At 43.6% G+C, this 16,956-nt stretch overlaps 1 long non-coding RNA gene across 1 annotated transcript in view; it reads left to right on the top strand.

The window, feature by feature from the left end:
* Window positions 1–13,143, top strand: part of LOC309333266 — a 117,325-nt gene extending 104,182 nt beyond the window's left edge. The window contains exon 2 of the long non-coding RNA XR_014152430.1: window positions 11,923–13,143. This is a non-coding gene — a long non-coding RNA (uncharacterized lncRNA). The remainder of the gene's footprint in view (window positions 1–11,922) is intronic.
* The last annotated feature ends 3,813 nt before the right edge of the window (window positions 13,144–16,956 follow it).

Below are 16,956 nucleotides of genomic sequence, written 5' to 3'. Positions count from 1 at the left end.
TTATTTTAGAGCTTGTATTTGTGTGTATTCATGGTATCATTTGCGGACCCAGTAGATGGCAGTGTGGTGTGGAGAGTGTTTTCGGCAGCTCGTGAAAGGATAGAGGGTGGAACGTTGACCGTTCAAAGGCACTATAAGCAAGATATATTTCCACATTGTCCTAGCTACGTTTCCCCATAAAAGCATACACTCGAATACATTTGTATCAACTACATTTGGAACAAGTGATTGTTACATTTAAGGAATATTCTCTAGGCGATGAGATTGGGGGGAAATACAAAAAACCCTTCGGATACATTTGGATACATTTAGAAAAATACAGCATTTTGAGGAAAAATACATTTGAGTCGAAAAATACATTCAGATCCATTCTTAAAGTCAATGAGAAAGATACAGCGAAAAAGGATCCATTCCCCAAGGCACCGTTGACCTTCTTGTAGGGTGTGAAGGCAGAATACGATCTATTTGATATTGGTAGGGTCCTTCTCCTTCATTCCCCTCTCTGACCCTGACTCTCTTACGACACAGGGACCACCCCAGAGTGTGGGCACAACTTCTGCCGGTCCGGCCTGATCCAGTGCAGCGGGGCAAAAAGGAGGCTGGCTTCCTGTCCTCAAGGCCGAGTTGGAGTCCAGAGAAGGAGCCTCGTCCGCAATCGGCAATTGGCTACCTTTGTCGAAGTAGCCAAGACTCTCAGTCTTCCAGAGGGAAAGGAGGAGTCTGTGAGAAGCACCAGGAGCCCCTGAAACTCTTTTGCAAGGCGGGTGGTTTGGGGCAGATCCAAGAAGCACCAACACCACGAGGTGATTCCTCTGGAAGAGGCTGTCGAGGAATACAAGGTACCTTGAGGGGGAGAAATAGCTGTGTTCTTGGCAGGTGATCTTCTTAATTCTCAGATCCAAAGTAGGCATGGTATTCATTGGTGGTTGTTTATTACCTTAGAAGCAGCCAAGGGGAAGCATGAGGGCTGCTGGGATGGCTGGGAGGAGGGAGTCAAAGTCTTTCTCTCTGCCAGGGGGGCCAAGGGATCTTCCCTTGAAATACAGCAGCTTCAAAGATTTGGGTTGGGACCATGGCAGGGAGAGAAAGGGTTAACCTCATCCACATCCCCCAGCAAGGTTGCTTTGTACATATTTAGAACACTACAAATGTGAATTGCACATGTCTCCTTTGGCTAGCAGGATGCCTCCTCAATAGGCAGATAGCAGCAAGGGGTCAGCTGCAAGGGGGTGGAGACTGGTGGCCAGTGTTATAAGGAAAAAATGGCTCCTTTTCCCTTCTGGGGTACCTCAGAGCCCATATAGAGTCCTTTTGTAGCTTCTCTATCGGTAGGAGAAAATAACAGAGGCCAACCAGAGAATATTGAGAAGCAAAGCAGCTAGTAAGCCAGATCTTTACTACCTGTTGCAACAGGGTGCTCACCCCCCCACCCCCACGCAGGAGGGAGGAGGAGACCGCAAACCAAGTCCTTATATAGACATTTGAAATTGCCCACCCTGGAGCCCAAGACCACCCCTCCATACATCATACATACATCACAGAAGGGGTGGCCTACAACAGACTCCTGTGTGGCAGGAAACCTGTTGATGGGTTTACCTGGCTGTTCATGGGTTTACCTGGATATTCTTTTGTGATGAGAACTACTTACGGTATTTATGTATGTGTTTATATCTTAGATCTTCTAATTCTCCTAACACTAGGAATTGGCCAGATGGTGCAGGATGCCCCCCCCTCCCAAGTATCCGTTGGAAGCAGATTTAGCAGTGCGGGGTGGAAGCACCTACTGGTGGGGAGCACACTTCTTCTGGGGATGCTTCCTCCTCCTCTTCCCACTTCTCCCTGGGGCCTCAAGATGAGAAGTCAGGCTGGAAGTCTCCTCGGAGAAGACAAAGGAGCAAGCATGGCTGCCTTTCCTCTTCTCCAGACCAGTTAGTTGGACTAGAAACCTTTCCCATCCCAGTTCTGCAGTGGTTTTCAAGCAGTGTGCTGTGGCAGCTGGGGTGCCGTGGGAGACACTGGCCTCTGTCCCTCTTTCCTTCCCTCCCTCCTCGGATGCCATCTCTGCCTCCTCAAGGCTTGCCCAGCTGTTCTCCCCCAGAGAATGGTGCCTCTGGGGCTGGCCAGGGGGTGTGGGCTGCCAGGAGCTGAGGCAGCCTCAGAGGAAGCAAGCCTCTGGGAATGGACAGGCAAGTCCCAGGCCCCTGGGGGGCAGCGGGGGCAGCTCAGAGACCAAGAGGAGGACTCCTAAGGAGAGGGGAGAGGAGAGGAGGCTGAGAGAGCACTCCGCAAGGGAGGCTGTTCGAGAAAGGGGGAGGGGAGGCAAGCAAGGGGGGACCTAACTGGTCTCCTGAGCCCCACAGGGGTGCCGCAGAAAGAAGGGAGTTGGTCCAGGGAGCCATAGACCCAAAAAGGTTGAAAACCTCTGTACTTTTATTTCCTCCAGTAAATTACTTTGCTATTATAGCAAGGCCACTGGACCCAAGAAGCCAGTATAATATTCATCGCCTCTCTTTGTCGCCGCCTGGAGATTCGGAGGAAAGAGAGAGGGGAAATTCTGGCCTATTAAGCAGACCTGGACAAGGAAAACAAAGACCTCCTTGGAAGTGTCACTCTTGTTACTAGTGAGGGAACAAGCACTTCAAGAAGCAAGTCCGGACTGAGGAGGGAGGGGGAAATCTGCCCATTTCAACTTCTCCCCATTTCTCCTTTTCCCATATCAGTTTGTTATTTATTTATTATTCTGACAATGAATCAAATGCTAGGGTGGCAGCCAGATTTTGAAGATTGGAGCCTGGCCTGGTCTGGAAAAGGAAAGTTGGAGAGATTCCCTAATGCAGGGATCAATTGACTTTTGGGATATGGAGCTGGGTCAGGAGGAGATTGGAGCTTTTGGGACATTTGGATTTGGAGGATTTTTGAAACAAGATTTGGAACGCTTTATGGATCCTAGCTTTTCAATTCAATTCAATTATCTTTAATACGGTCAATGACCAGAAAGCAATTTATAAAAGAAATACGACATTATAAGCAGTATTGTGCTACAAATAACAGTGGAAATGTGGCCAATTCACAGAATTGGTGCTTATATTTATGACCAGGTTTCGTCTGTTAAGGTCTTAAGAATTAAATTCAAATGTCGCTACTGTTTGTTATCGTTCCTTCGGTGTTTACAATTTGTTTTTTTTTTTTTAAATAATTTTTATTAAGGTTTTCCAAATTAAAACAAATTAAATCCAATTTAAAAACTTTTTCCAATAACTAGGACTTCCCCTCCCCACCCCCTCATGTATTCCAAATCTTCCAAATAAACAATTAAGTTCAACAAATTCTTATCCCCAAATTGCAATCATCCTCCATTACCCAGTTTAGCGTAATTCCCATCCCCCTAAGATCGATCTATTCCCTTCCACGAGTTTCCCCCTTTCAAACATAATACCCCAAAAAAAAACAAAAAAAAAACATAGAATTAAATAATAATTTTACAACCTTTGGATTCCAACTTTCCCTCCCCTTTTTCCCTGTTACGTTCCTCCTAACCCTCCATCTCTAATATCTTCCTGGAGTTCCCACATTGCGTTAAACCCACATCCCTCTGATTCTTTGCCAGTCTTATTAATTGCAAATGTCCAATCATTAAATTACGAATGTCCAATCCTAAAAGAAGTCTAACGAGAAGAGGGTCCATTTCTTCTATCCAGATTTTTATATCCAGGAGTAAAAACTCCAATTTTAAAACCATAAGCTTGTCAAATCTGGATATCCCAAATATCCCCTTTCCCATTTCTGTCCAGTTCTTGTTATTTCCTTGTTCTTGTCGGCCATTCTCCTCCTTTTTGTTTCTCTGTTCTCCCACAGAAATGTTCTTTCTCCAAAAGTTTCTAATATCCCTGCAGAGGCTTGTTGTTCAGGAACAAAACATTACATCATGATCCTTTCATTTTCCAACAGATAGTTCCATTGTTTCCTATAGTGTGTGGACCTCTGTAGACAAAATAGTGTTCCATTTCTGCAGTTTCCCAGGAGATTAAAAGTTCTATTCAACTGCACATGTTTCCTGTCAAAAACACATGCAATATCCCTCAGCTCCTCTAGGTGGATTCCCGTAACAAAGTTCCCTTCCAAAGCCCATCCACCAGTCCAAATAGCTTGTTTATCCTTATTTAAACAATTTGAAACAATTTATACCCAACTTATATCAAATGTAACCGGCAAAGTCCATAACCAAGTCTCTGTTACATTCTTCCGTTTTGACAGCTCCTTGACAGCTGTCAAAACCTGTCAAAACCTCCGTTACTCTTCTCCAGGCATTTTCACGAATCGCTCCAGGGATTCCGGGGGGGGGGGGTTGCTTTTTAATACAAATTCCACTTTTCTCCTCCGGCTCAATCTTATAAATTTCCCTCGCGAAGTTGCTAATTCAGTGAAATAAGGTTACTCTCGATCTTAGTTATCCATTCCTTTGTTTTGGCTCTTCTACAATTTCGGGGGGGGCTGACTTCCTTTTTTCCACCTCCCCCGTTCGCTCCAAATTTTTTAAAAATTTGTCCCCTTTTTTTTTTTGTCCATATTCCAATTACTCACGGGTTCTTCTTTTAGATCCAAATTTTCAATAGAAGAAGTCAGCGCTCTCCGCCGGATGGCATGCGGCTGCGCTCGGCAGGGATAGCAGAGAACTCAAGCACCACGCTTCTCCCCGGCACCCGATCCGGAGCCTTTAAAAAGGCTCCTTCACGAGTCGGGAGGGCGCTAACGGTGCCAGCCGAGTCTCCATGTCCACGGCCTCCTCTGGCCGTGGTTTTTAAGGGTCCCCGCATCGCCGGTGCGGTAGGACCCAGCCCCTGCCGAGCAGACTCCCTCCGGAGCTCGGAGGGAGTCCGCCATTCGGCGCTGGCGCCAACCCGGAAGTCCCCGGTGTTTACAATTTGGACTCCGTTGCTGACATCATTGCTCGTCTTATTCTTGTTGCAATGTAACAATACTTTGCCACTGGCCTGTTGATTTCGGGCTCTTTATCAGCTAGGAGGTGTCTGATATAGGTGTCATCTGTACTACGGGGTATTTTCCTCAGGATCGGTTCAATCAGCTCCTTTCTTGAGTCTCGGTATAAAGGGCAGTATAAGATGACATGCCCGATGGTTTTGATTTCGTTGCTGTTACAGGGACATAATCTTTGTTCGATCGGTATTTTGTTATATCTTCCCTCAAGAAGAGCTGAAGGGAGAGCGTTAAAGCGGGCCCTGGAAAATCCCCATCGGTGTTTTGCGTTGTCTAGAACTTTGAGATAGTTTGCTAGATGGGGTCTTTGGGAATTGTACAGGTGTTTATAGGTTATCGGAAGTTGATTAAAGTCATTTTGGGCTTCAGTGTCCCTGAGTCTTTCTTTGATTATGTTCTTGGCCCTTCCCCTTTCTAAACTTAATAAATACTCTGGGGAGAGACCGTATGTGGCCAGTTTTCTGAGGGTGCCCTTCCTCCAACTAGATTGGAATTTGTCAAGAAGCATCAGGGAAAGTAGTCCAACCGACGAGTTGTTAAGTCTTAGCCAAGTGCATAAGGTTCTTATCCATACTTTGGTTTTAATGCTGTGTAAGCCCGCTTCCAGTCGTAGGGCGGCGTTTGGAACGCATTTAGGTGTTTGCAGGAGTGATCTAAGGAAGCCTGATTGTATCTTTTCGTATGGCTCTAGATTAGAGAGGGAAACAAGTGGTGCGCCATATAGTATTTGTGCTGTTGGTTTAGCAACGAATAGTTTAATTGCAGCAGGAATTAAATTTCCTCCCGTTGTACGGTGGAATCTTAGAATTGCTGTTGTACTTTTTTGTGCTGTAGAGGAGCTGTAATTTATGTGGGCAGTCTTCTTCCTTGATGCTTGGAATATAACTCCTAGGTATTTAAAGCATGTCACTTGTTCAATCTCCTGGTTGTCTAAATTCCATCTGTATATTTTTCTTTTATTAGAGAAAACCATGATTTTTGTTTTTTGGTAGTTCACTGCTAGTTTCTCTTCTCTACAATATTGGGATAAGCTGTTAAGAGCTCTTTTGAGGCCCATCTGAGTCTGGGATAGTATAACCGCATCGTCTGCATAGAGTAGGATAGGCAGTTTTTTGTCTGCTAATTTTGGGGCGTGTGTATCCGCTCCATGTAGGTGGTCTATTAGGGAGTTTATATAGATGTTGAACAAAAAGGGGGCCAAAATGCATCTTTGTTTAACTCCCTTTGTTGTTCTAATGAAATTAGAGAGTTGACCTTCTTGACTACATCTTATACGAAGTCGTGTGTTGTTGTACAGTTTAAATATTAGTAGCAGCAGACGACGGTCTATGGAAGTTTTGTTGAGTTTGTCCCAGAGTCGGGTTCTTGAGATGGAGTCAAAGGCTGCTTTAAAATCTATAAATGCTGCGAATAAGTGGTGATTGTGTTGCGACGTGTATTTCTCAGCTAGATGCTGTAAGATCAGGCAATGATCCATTGTGGATCTCCCCTGTCTAAATCCCGCCTGTGCATCATCAAGAATCTTCGCTCTTTCTATCCATTCGCACAGTTTCTCGCTGAGGTGTTTGGCGTATAATTTACTTATTATATTCAGGAGGCTTATAGGTCTGCAGTTGGAGGGATCATCCCTCAAGCCTTTTTTGTAAATGGGGATAATGATGGAAGTCCCCCAGTCATGTGGAATCTGTGCAGTTCTATCTATATATGTAAACAGAGAGGCTAACAAGGGGGCCCACCAGGTCGCATTGGTTTTAAAAAGTTCCGATGGTATACAATCAATTCTGGGAGCTTTCCCGTTCTTTAGTTGGTCAATCAGCAAATGAGTCTCTGTTGTTGAGACTGCTGGCCATGGCTGAATCTGATCTTCCGGTATGTCTAGTGCATAGGACTCATCGCTAGATTCCTCGTAAAGATTATGAAAGTGTGTTTCCCAGGCTTTCACTGATATGCAGCAGGATAGATGTGATAGGTGAGGAGATTTCACCCCTCCCATACCCAAGAATCTCCTGATGATCTCCTGAGGTCTCTGCTGACTCTACAGAGAGGAGGAGCAATGTACTGCTCTCTACTTAATTAGTCAAGTGAGTGAGTCAGTCTCTGTGAGAGAGAGAGTCAGTCAGTGTGTCGGAAAGAGAGTGAGTGCAAGAGATCGTGTTTAGAGATAAGATTGCTGCTAAGAGCAGCTGCAGGCACTCAGAGTATAGCATTGATTTATGCTCAGAATATTTAGCTCTGTATATAGTTTTGTATTATAGCTGTAGTTATAGAATAAAAGGAGGATATTTTACAGAGCTGCTCTCCGAGTGGTTTATACTCTGCAAGACTCTGCAAAACGCTGCTGCGCAACGACTGTATTATTGAGACAGTGAATCCGGTGCTCTCAGCTCCAAGCTGTGAGTCCACAGCACTGTGACCTGTTCCTGTGGGAAAGGAGGTCTCTGGCAGTGCTACCCAGCTCGCCTAGCCCAGTCGGGGCTGTAGTGCATGAGTCCAGTTGGTACACTGGCTCAAGGGCAATGCTGACAATAGGCCCCTATCCGGCTGTACAGCAACGATTCTCCAGAATAATGATGGATTACTGGAATTGGAGGCCTCTATCAATTGCTGCCATAATAACTTCATTGCGTACCTTTTCTTTTGTGTCAGGAGTTTTTTGTAACTTCTTTTAGCTTCAAGCATCTTTTGTCTGTTATCCTCTGTTGGATTATCCTTATGACAGATGAAGGAGTGGATCAATGATTTTTTGGAGGCTATGCACTCTTGATCGAACCACTCCCTGGAAGTTTTCCTATGGTAGGGAGACTTGGAATTCGGTTTTACAACCAGTTCTTGAATTTTTTGTATAAGCATTTCATATGTTGTCATCATGTTCGGGGCGCTCTCCTCTATTTCTAAGCGCTGTTCTATAATTACTTTTGAGAGACGATAGCTCTCCTCAGATTTGTACCAGTTAGATATCCGCTCACTCACTTGTCCATTCCATCTGATTTTCTTGAGGCCTGTTCCAGGTGTTAGATCTAGTTCATATCTGTGTTGTGGTTTGGGCAGATCAAAGGGTAGCTCACACACGAGGGATAAAGGTAGGTGATCACTTTCAGCTCTTGCTGTAATGGTGAATTTTGATACCCTTGGGATCAAGTCCTGGGAAACAATGCAGTAGTCTATCGCTGACAGTTTGTGTCCTGACCAATATGTATATTGGCCAGGATAGTCTCCTTGTATAGCCCCATTCAGTAAGTGTAGATTCTGTCTGTAGGCCATCTGTGCTAGATGTAGTCCTCCAATGTTACATGTCTTATCGTAGGATGATCTTGTCATTAGGGGTGGGATAATTTCTGTTTTTGGAGGCCATTGGTGAAAATGTGTGTATAGGGTGATGTCGTTGGGGCCCACTCTTGCATTTAAGTCACCAGCTAGTAATATCATGGCTGACGGATGTTGTTTCCTCCATTGCACCACGTGGGCTTCCACATCTTTCCATAGTTGTTCTACTTGTGCCTGCCGTCGACATGTGGGTAAGTATAAGTTTATGCATAGCAGTTTGATTGGTCCAAAATCTAAAACTGCTGCTACAGACCATTCGTCATTGGAGGGTAATTGGGTAATATTAGCTTGTATCTGCGTTGAGAACAGTAAGGCTAAGCCTCCTTTGGGTCTGCCCCCTTTTTGGCTAGGTGTTGCTCTCTTTATACATGAGTGGTAATTATCCAGGTAGAGCTCATCTATCGACCAGGTTTCCTGGATGAACAGGATGTCAAATTTAGTGAGGAAGTCCACTAGATTGGGATCTTTACTTTTAGCTCCCCACCCTGCGATGTTCCACGTACAAGTGGCCAGCTTGTGTTTTTTGATTGGCAAACATCTCAGGGGGCAATCAAGTCTAGTTGTCTCAGGTGTTGGGGCGGTTATCTTGTGGAGAGCCTCAGATGGGCTATCCTCATTTGGGTACTCCATCTTTTTTAGTGATGCCCCAAGTTTATGGCCAGTTTGAGATTTGTCCTTCATTATGTCCATTTTGGGGTGTGTAGTAGGACATTTTGGCACGGTGTGTACTTGGACATATTTTAGTGTCCCGACGGGGCGTCCTTCCCCCGTGACCTTATTTCAGTCATCCGTGTAAATGGTATCTAGGACCCCTGGGTTGTCCACAAAAATTGAACCGTTCTTGCTGAGTGGGACCGCTATTTCAGCTTGATGTGTTATTGTTTTCTTTGTTATCGGTGGTTCCGTAGGTCCCAGTTCCTCTGGCGATAGGAATAGCCTTAGTATCCACTCGCTGTTGGATAAAGGTTTTGTAGTATGAGTTGCATAGTTAAATTCCCTGGTGGCAGGTGTGACTAGGGGGGTAATAGATTTCCTTATGGATGCTAATCTTTCAATTAGTGCGTCCTGGGCTTTATGTATTTGTTCGATAGTTGCAATGAAGCGGTTTTCCTTCTCTATGCTGGATCTTTCATCTGGTACGAGATTTGGAGATAGGGTTTTTGGTCTTTTAGCCAGCTGGTTTGGGGCTTCATCTGCCTCTAGTTGAAGCATCTTACAGTTCTCATCCATCATAGACATTGTCGGCTTTGTTTTTATCTTATCAGTCTTGATTGTTTCGATGAGAGGAGTGGGAGTACCGGACACTTCGAATAGGCGAGTCACCTGTAATCCAACCCTTTGTAGCTTGTCCTTATTGTCTGAAACTAATTTGGTTGTGTGCCAGTCTCTGAATGTTACCACAACTCTGTTTAGGTCTTTGTCTGATGGCAGAAACTTAACATTAATGATATTTTCTGCTGGGACAAACCCTCTGACGGCTAATTCAGTTTTCTTGAGAATGTAAATTCTCTGTTGTGCTGGGGAAAGAAGATCTTTGTGCATGTATACGGGTAGGATGATGAGTTTTTGTTTATTTAGAATTAGATTTCTGCGCGAGTATGTTGTTTTAAGAGGAGTTTCTTGCTTAGGGATCAGGTTTTCCCTTGATTTTCCCGCAGTTCCATACGGAGGCGCTAGTTGTTCTGTTGAATTGTGAAGTCCAGCCTTGTAGAGTTCCTCTGTTGAATTGAAAGGCCCAGCCTTATGGAGGTTTTTATTTGTGCTTGGGCTTTGGCTTTTATCAAAGGGTGGCAAAACTGGGTTATCTGGGCTCGTCAGGTTTAGCTTATCTAATAGCTTAAATAGTCTTGTGAAGTTCATTTTCTTTGTTCGGGATGGGAGCTTTGTCTTCCTTCCCATTTTTACATTCTTGGGCTTCTTCTCTTTATTCCTGGGACACTTCCCCTTTAAGAGGGGTTTCTTAGGGTCAAATAAGCTTCCCTTCTGATTTGATTTGATCCTAGGTGTTTTATTTTTTCCCGCATAATGTTGGATTTTATTTTCCTTAATGCTGTTGTCGTTTGGTGTGTTAGAGGTGTTACGGTAAAATCTGGGTGCGAGGCTGCTCTGCCACCCAGCTCGTCGGACTATAAGTCTGCGGGTCCCTGCGGAGGAAAATGAGCTCAGCCGGAGACAGGAGCAAGCTGCAGAAGATCCAAGTTTATTGCGCAACAGGTTCAAGGCGAGATTGAACAGTGGGAAAGGGGTGACATAAACTTTTGAAACTTCTCTCCATTTCCCAGAATACAGTGCAAAATACATCCCAGTTACATCATGAATACATTAAGAAGAGGTTGGGTTACACAGATTACATCATGAATACATTAAGAAGAGGTTGGGTTACACGGATTAACATATGGAGGAGGGAGGGGGAATATGCAGAGTTGGAGATATGTGCAGATAAACACTTCCTGAGTACCGGTGATGAGAAGACAATGGTCCAAATATGTATAGGGGAGGTGTGATGGAGTCCTAGGGAAATTGAGCAAATTGGCACATTGATTTTCTATGAATTTTATAGATTTTAGTCCCTTTTGACATTGACAATTGGAAATAAATTGATATATTGTAACGAAGAAGAAGGTGAAGAAGACATGCCCCCCCTTCCGTATCAGTCCCCCATTCGGAGATAGATTTGCATTAAAGTTCTGTAAGAACTTGCAAATTTTTTCTCTGCACCCTAAATCTCGGTGAAGGTAGGGGTGCCCTGTGAGTGGGAATAGGCCCTAATGGAAAAGGAGGTGGGTTGAGCAGGGCAGCAAATGAGGGAGCAACATGGACCAATACAACGTACGTATATGTTATATAGATATGCACTAAATAATAACTTTGTATCTACCGTACCAGATGTGTGGGTTTGTGCAAACCTGAAGGGGACTTGCAAGCCATGCCTCTTAAGGTCATTTGCAAGTATAGTAGTGCAGATAGCTGGATATAGGATATCACATAAAAGAACACCTGTTGTATTTTGTTCAATAATGGTCTATGCTTTACATTTAGCAGGAAGGTCCACTACTGACTGAAAAAAAATGCAGTTTGCTTTGCCCCCCGCCATTTTTGTGTTCTCAGGTGTCAAGGTAGCTCTTCTGTGGTCTCACACCGACAGTGATACAGCAACACATCCTGTTGAATCTCCTCAGGGCTTTCATTTAACCATGTCGCCTGGCACTCACCATAGCTGGCACAGGTTTGGACATATCAGGAGAGAGATGTCTTTGCCTTGGCCTTTCTATGGGGTTTTATTATTGTAGGCTCTGGTCTTGCACTCATGGGAAGTTGCTCACTTGCACTTAAAGGACCAAAAAGCTAATTGCAGCCTGGATACACTTGCCCAATTCACACAGAGTCCAATTTGAATTTATCTTGCCCCACGGTTCTCAACTTTTCAAACCAATCCGTTAAAGCAAAACCATTCTTAAGGGGCACTTGTCCAAATAAGTCAATTTAACTCTATAAGGGATTATTCCTGCTAAACCAAAGCATATACACCTTTCTGAAGCTCCTCCTTGGTAAAGTGAGTTTTAGCACATTTTAAAATGGGTAGGGAAGTTGGCAGAGTACCAGGTGAAACAACGAAATGTGGTTATAAATTTATCTAATTCTAAACATTGGACTACATAATAGCCTGACCTGTTAAAAGGCATAAAATGTATGAGGATCCTCCACTGGGGTGTAAGGAATAAGACATTAAACATAAAAACAATTACACACAAAAATAGCCACAAAAATAGCCCCCCCATTTGTGGAAATAATTACACACTGTCAGACACATTTCAACATTCCTACGTAATAACTCATAATACAAAACAAACTAATTAAGTATCAGTTGCATATCTTGAGACAATTGTGATATTTTTACGCATGTATCTTCTCAATGCCGGAGCACAGTCTTGAGGTTCAAAAGTGAGAAAATGTCCTTGCAATTCAACTCCTCCCCCCTTTGTCAGCCCCACTCCCCCGGCAGTCTATATCCTTTGAAAGAGATAGCTGTGGCCACTTTGAAAACTTTGGTGTCTGTTGTTGCTGCAGGTAATAGTCTCGTGGTGGCGAAGCTTTTCATTGGATCTGTAGTAACACATTTGTAGAAGTGATATCCTGTAAGGGGCAGGGTTTTGGGGACTTAAAAGACAGAGTTAGAAAAGGGAAGGGGCGAAAGGCAAAAGGATGTCCTTCAGTTTCCGTGGGAAGCTGCAAATAATAAAAATCTTAGCGGATTAAGCATTTTATTCATTTCAATATTATTATCACATTTCCATATAATTACTGTTATTATCTGCTAAGTTTGTTTGCTTTCCTTCACTTTGGTTTTTTTTTCTTCTCCCTCCCATATTATTAAATAAAAAATTACTCCATATGTAGAGAAAGAGAACTGTAAAAAAATAATACAAGGTTAAAATAATAATAAAACACACACACACACACACACACACACACACACAAAATGACCTATGAGGAACCAAAAATAAATAAATGCTAAGACACACAATTCTAAGAAATCTGAAGTAACAATGAAAATAAAAGAGTGTTTCTTGATGTGACAATATCGGCTAGGATGTTAATAGCAAAATACTGGGAAATGACTTAATACCAAGAAAATGAATGGCAATTTAAAGTTGTGCAAGTACCTTGAACTAGCCAGAATGACAGAATTAATAAGAAATGCTCAGGCAAAAGGTAAACAAATACCATTCCACAAACAATGTTTGGTTGTGCTTCGATTAATTTCATAGACATCATGGAAAAACGGATTAAATAAATGAAAACAGATTATTTGTAACTTTAAAAGTGTCAGAGCCAGAAAGAGATGGAAGTCACTAATATAGCAGGGATTCAGATTTGTTCCACAGAACAGAAAGAAAGTTGCTGTGTGATAAAAGAAGGGACAAACACTTTGTTTTATTGAGGTTCACATATCCTGTTAAAAGGGAAAATTATTTCATGTGAGAAGCCTGTCAGGAAATGCTGTTCCTAAAATGCACACAAACAAAGTCTGTGATTTAAATCCCATTGGGGGGGGGGAGTGCTTTGATATTTACCTGTGAAAAGAATTTGGCATGTTAAGATTTGAAACTTGGCAACCTCTTGACTTTGATGGTCCAGTACTTAACCCTTTTGTCTTACGTAGCCCATGGAGCAAAGGACAAATTAAGGGTGATTTTCCTCAGTGGTTCCAAGTTTTACATAAGGGAATTTGGATGAGTTCCCCCCCCTCCTTCCCCCCCCCCTCTCTCTCTCTCTCTCTCTCTCTCTTTTTCCCTTTTTTTTTAGCTGACCTAACCTCTGTGCATGTGCAGAGTTCATATTTCAGCAAACCTTTTACACCATTGAAAACGTTGTATCCTTTTGGGTAAATTAGAATAAAGGAAGGGAAGGGTAAGGAGTAGATTTTTAAAAATAGGGTTAGATTTTAAAACAAACAAACAAACAAACAAACAAAAACAACCTCAGCAATTCAAGTATTCACCAAAGCTAGCAATTGCAGCCCAAGCAAAGCTGAGTGCCTCCTTTATGTACAGGAAAGGGCTAACATCAGTCTGGTCATTCGCGGAATCTGCTGCGCCCTTATATATGGGAAAAATGGCCAGAGTCATAATTCATAAGATCTTAATATTCTCATTCATTTCAGCCTTACCATTTGCAGACAAAAATTTTCTGCCCTTTATTTACAGGATTGGTATGTACTTAAACTTTGAATTGACTTTGAAGTCTGGTTTTTAAATAGTAGACAAAATGATAAACACTGTAATCACTCAAATGCTTGATATCACCAGTTCTGCTTCAAAACATCAAGGCTTTTACCTCTCACGTTTTTTAAAAAAACAAAGAGCAAAGTTGGGCTGAATTTCAACTCATCACATGCTTGCAGACACATGGCCCTCCACACAGCCACAAATTGGGAGAACTGAAAGGGACCCTGGGGTCATCTAGTCCAACCCTAAAATATAGTGTTCATGGCAAGATTTGTACTACCAAAGAGACATATACATTTAAGTACAGATTTACAACTGGGAAAGGAAACACCTATGCTCCTATCATGTACTAAGGAAGAGGAAAATAAAAGTACCGAACTTTACACAGAACCCTTTTAGTAGATCTTAGGAATAGTACGCCTAATTAAGATTTTTTTTAAAAAAAACAACAACACGATACATAGGAATGTGCCCCCCTCCCTTGTTGAAGGAAGCTTACTCGGGAGTAAATTCACTTAGCACAGAAGTAAGAAGGGGGGGGGGGGGACCTGAAAGAGACTGAAACAAGTGGGGAAGGCATTTTCCAATAAGAAGCCAGGAAACCCTAGCTGATCTTAGAGACTGATATCAGGACTGGACTCTATAGATAGACAATTGTTGTCTATCGAAGCTTCTACCTTTTATTAACAATTTTCTTAGAAGGAACACCTATTTTCATAGGCATGTGCTTAATGAAATACAGACACTGCATTTTAGCTTGGGAGAGCAGTTGGCTCAACTAGGCTTTTGCAGCAGAAACATTAGTTTCTTCACAGCACATTTCAAAATACTGGAAAAAGACTGGAACATGGATGTAGAATCACAAACTCAAAGGTTGCAACATAACATTATCTACCATCAACTTAAAATCATACTCCTCACTTAAGCTACTCGGAGGAAGACTCTTTGTAGCCTCTCTCAAATAACAAACATTTGCACCCTTCATTCTCATTTTGTTTTTGTTTTTTCTGTTTTTAGATTGATAAGGTCCACCATGGCTTCCCTAGATTTAAATTTTGAAGGAAGCTTGTAGTTTAAACTATGTACACTTAAGAAAGGCAGTCTGTCAGAGACAGAAGGAATAGACAACACACATAACAGACATGTAAACATATATATATTCTCATCCTTTAGTTGGTTATTGCAAGGAGTTGGGCCGCTTCCTTTGGCTTCATTAAGTGAAATTAGTAGGAAGGTTCCACATGGTTTTATGAGCCTCCTTGCCTCTTCAAACACACCACCAGTTAATCAAACTGGCAGGGCTCACAACGCTTGGTTGACTGGGTACCCCTTTATATATGCATGCGTTGCTGTTGTTCCTTTTTTGTGTTTTTCTTTTTTTGGGGGGGTGTCTGGGATAGAGAAGGGAGAAAGAGAGGGGTTGATTAGGATTTGGGTAACTTGTACAGGGGGCTATTTAGGGTTTTCCTTTTCCTTGTTGCTTGGCAACTTCCTAACGGTTTAACAAGCTCTACCCACTCGGTTCTTCCTAACGATTTAACGAGCTTCACCCGCTCAGTTCCTTTTCTATTCTTTTCCTATTTCCTATTTAATAACCTGGGGTCCTTTTCCACTCTGCCGATCCCGCCCAATTCCTCATGGGCTATCCCTCCTGGCAACCTCCTACCTATCGTCACAATCTCAGGAAAAGGGGCCCTACTGAATGCCCGCGCCGTGCGGTGCCAGATCGGGTGATCCCTGGATAGAGTTTCGAACCGAAAATCCCCCTTGCTTTTGGAGGCGGGCTCACGCACGATACACGTGTTACGTGGCACCGACCAGTGCGGCTGGGATTCATTGATAGAAAGCAAGACCCCTTCCTGCCCCCTCTGTAAGGGCGCTCGGGAAGTTCGGAAGAAGAACTCCAGCCCCTTGCTTTCAACTGAGATGCCCATTGCGGAGAGTCGGCTGTCTTTCCAAGCCGGGTCTCTCCGTCTTACTTTCGGACTCTCAATTGGTGCGGCTGACTGGAGGGTTTGAGAGGAGAAAGAGATAGAGCTCAGAACCCCCCTTTTGGGTCGAGCAGCAGTCCACGGTCTCTCTCACCAATTGGACCAAGAGACAGGCGAGAAGGAGCGATAGAGAGGAGGGCAGAGAATTCAGTTGCCAGGAGATTTCCACTCCTTTCCCACCAGTGCACTGGATTTTTCTTTTCCTTATACTCACGCGTCTTCTAAGATGATCCCGGGATCGATGAATAAGCCGGCTGCATCCCTCTTTGCTCCCTGGCTGAACTCTTGGGGCATTCGATTACCGCGCGGAAGATGGCCGGGGGTCCAAAGGATCTTCCCAGGCAAAATGGCCCGGTGCCGGCTGAAGATTTCAGGGCCCCCGGTCAGCAACACAGGAGAAACGCAAAGCCCCACGTGGGGCGCCAACTGTTACGGTAAAATCTGGGTGCGAGGCTGCTCTGCCACCCAGCTCGTCGGACTATAAGTCCGCGGGTCCCTGCGGAGGAAAATGAGCTCAGCCGGAGACAGGAGCAAGCTGCAGAAGATCCAAGTTTATTGCGCAACAGGTTCAAGGCGAGATTGAACAGTGGGAGCAGGTCGGAGCCCACTGTTCAATCTCGCCTTGAACCTGCTCCGACCATAATGCGCTGAAGATGGATATGACACTATTGCCAACCGGCTCCTTTAGATGGAAGATGAATGATAGCTTGTTTAGAGATCAGGAGATTGTCAAGAAGGCCCAAAAAACCTTGAAGGACTATTTTGAAATAAATATGAACACTACGGTGGAAAAAAGAACTATCTGGGACGCAAGCAAAGCTGTGATGAGGGGGTTCTTGATACAACAGAACACTGTAAAGAAAAGAACACAAAATGAAAGGAAAGATAAGATTTTGCAGAAAATTAAAGAATTGGAG

The sequence above is a fragment of the Podarcis erhardii genome, assembly GCF_964252035.2.
Source record: "Podarcis erhardii genome assembly, chromosome: W".
Lineage (NCBI taxonomy): Eukaryota > Metazoa > Chordata > Lepidosauria > Squamata > Lacertidae > Podarcis > Podarcis erhardii.
This window is presented reverse-complemented; position numbering and strand designations above follow the sequence as displayed.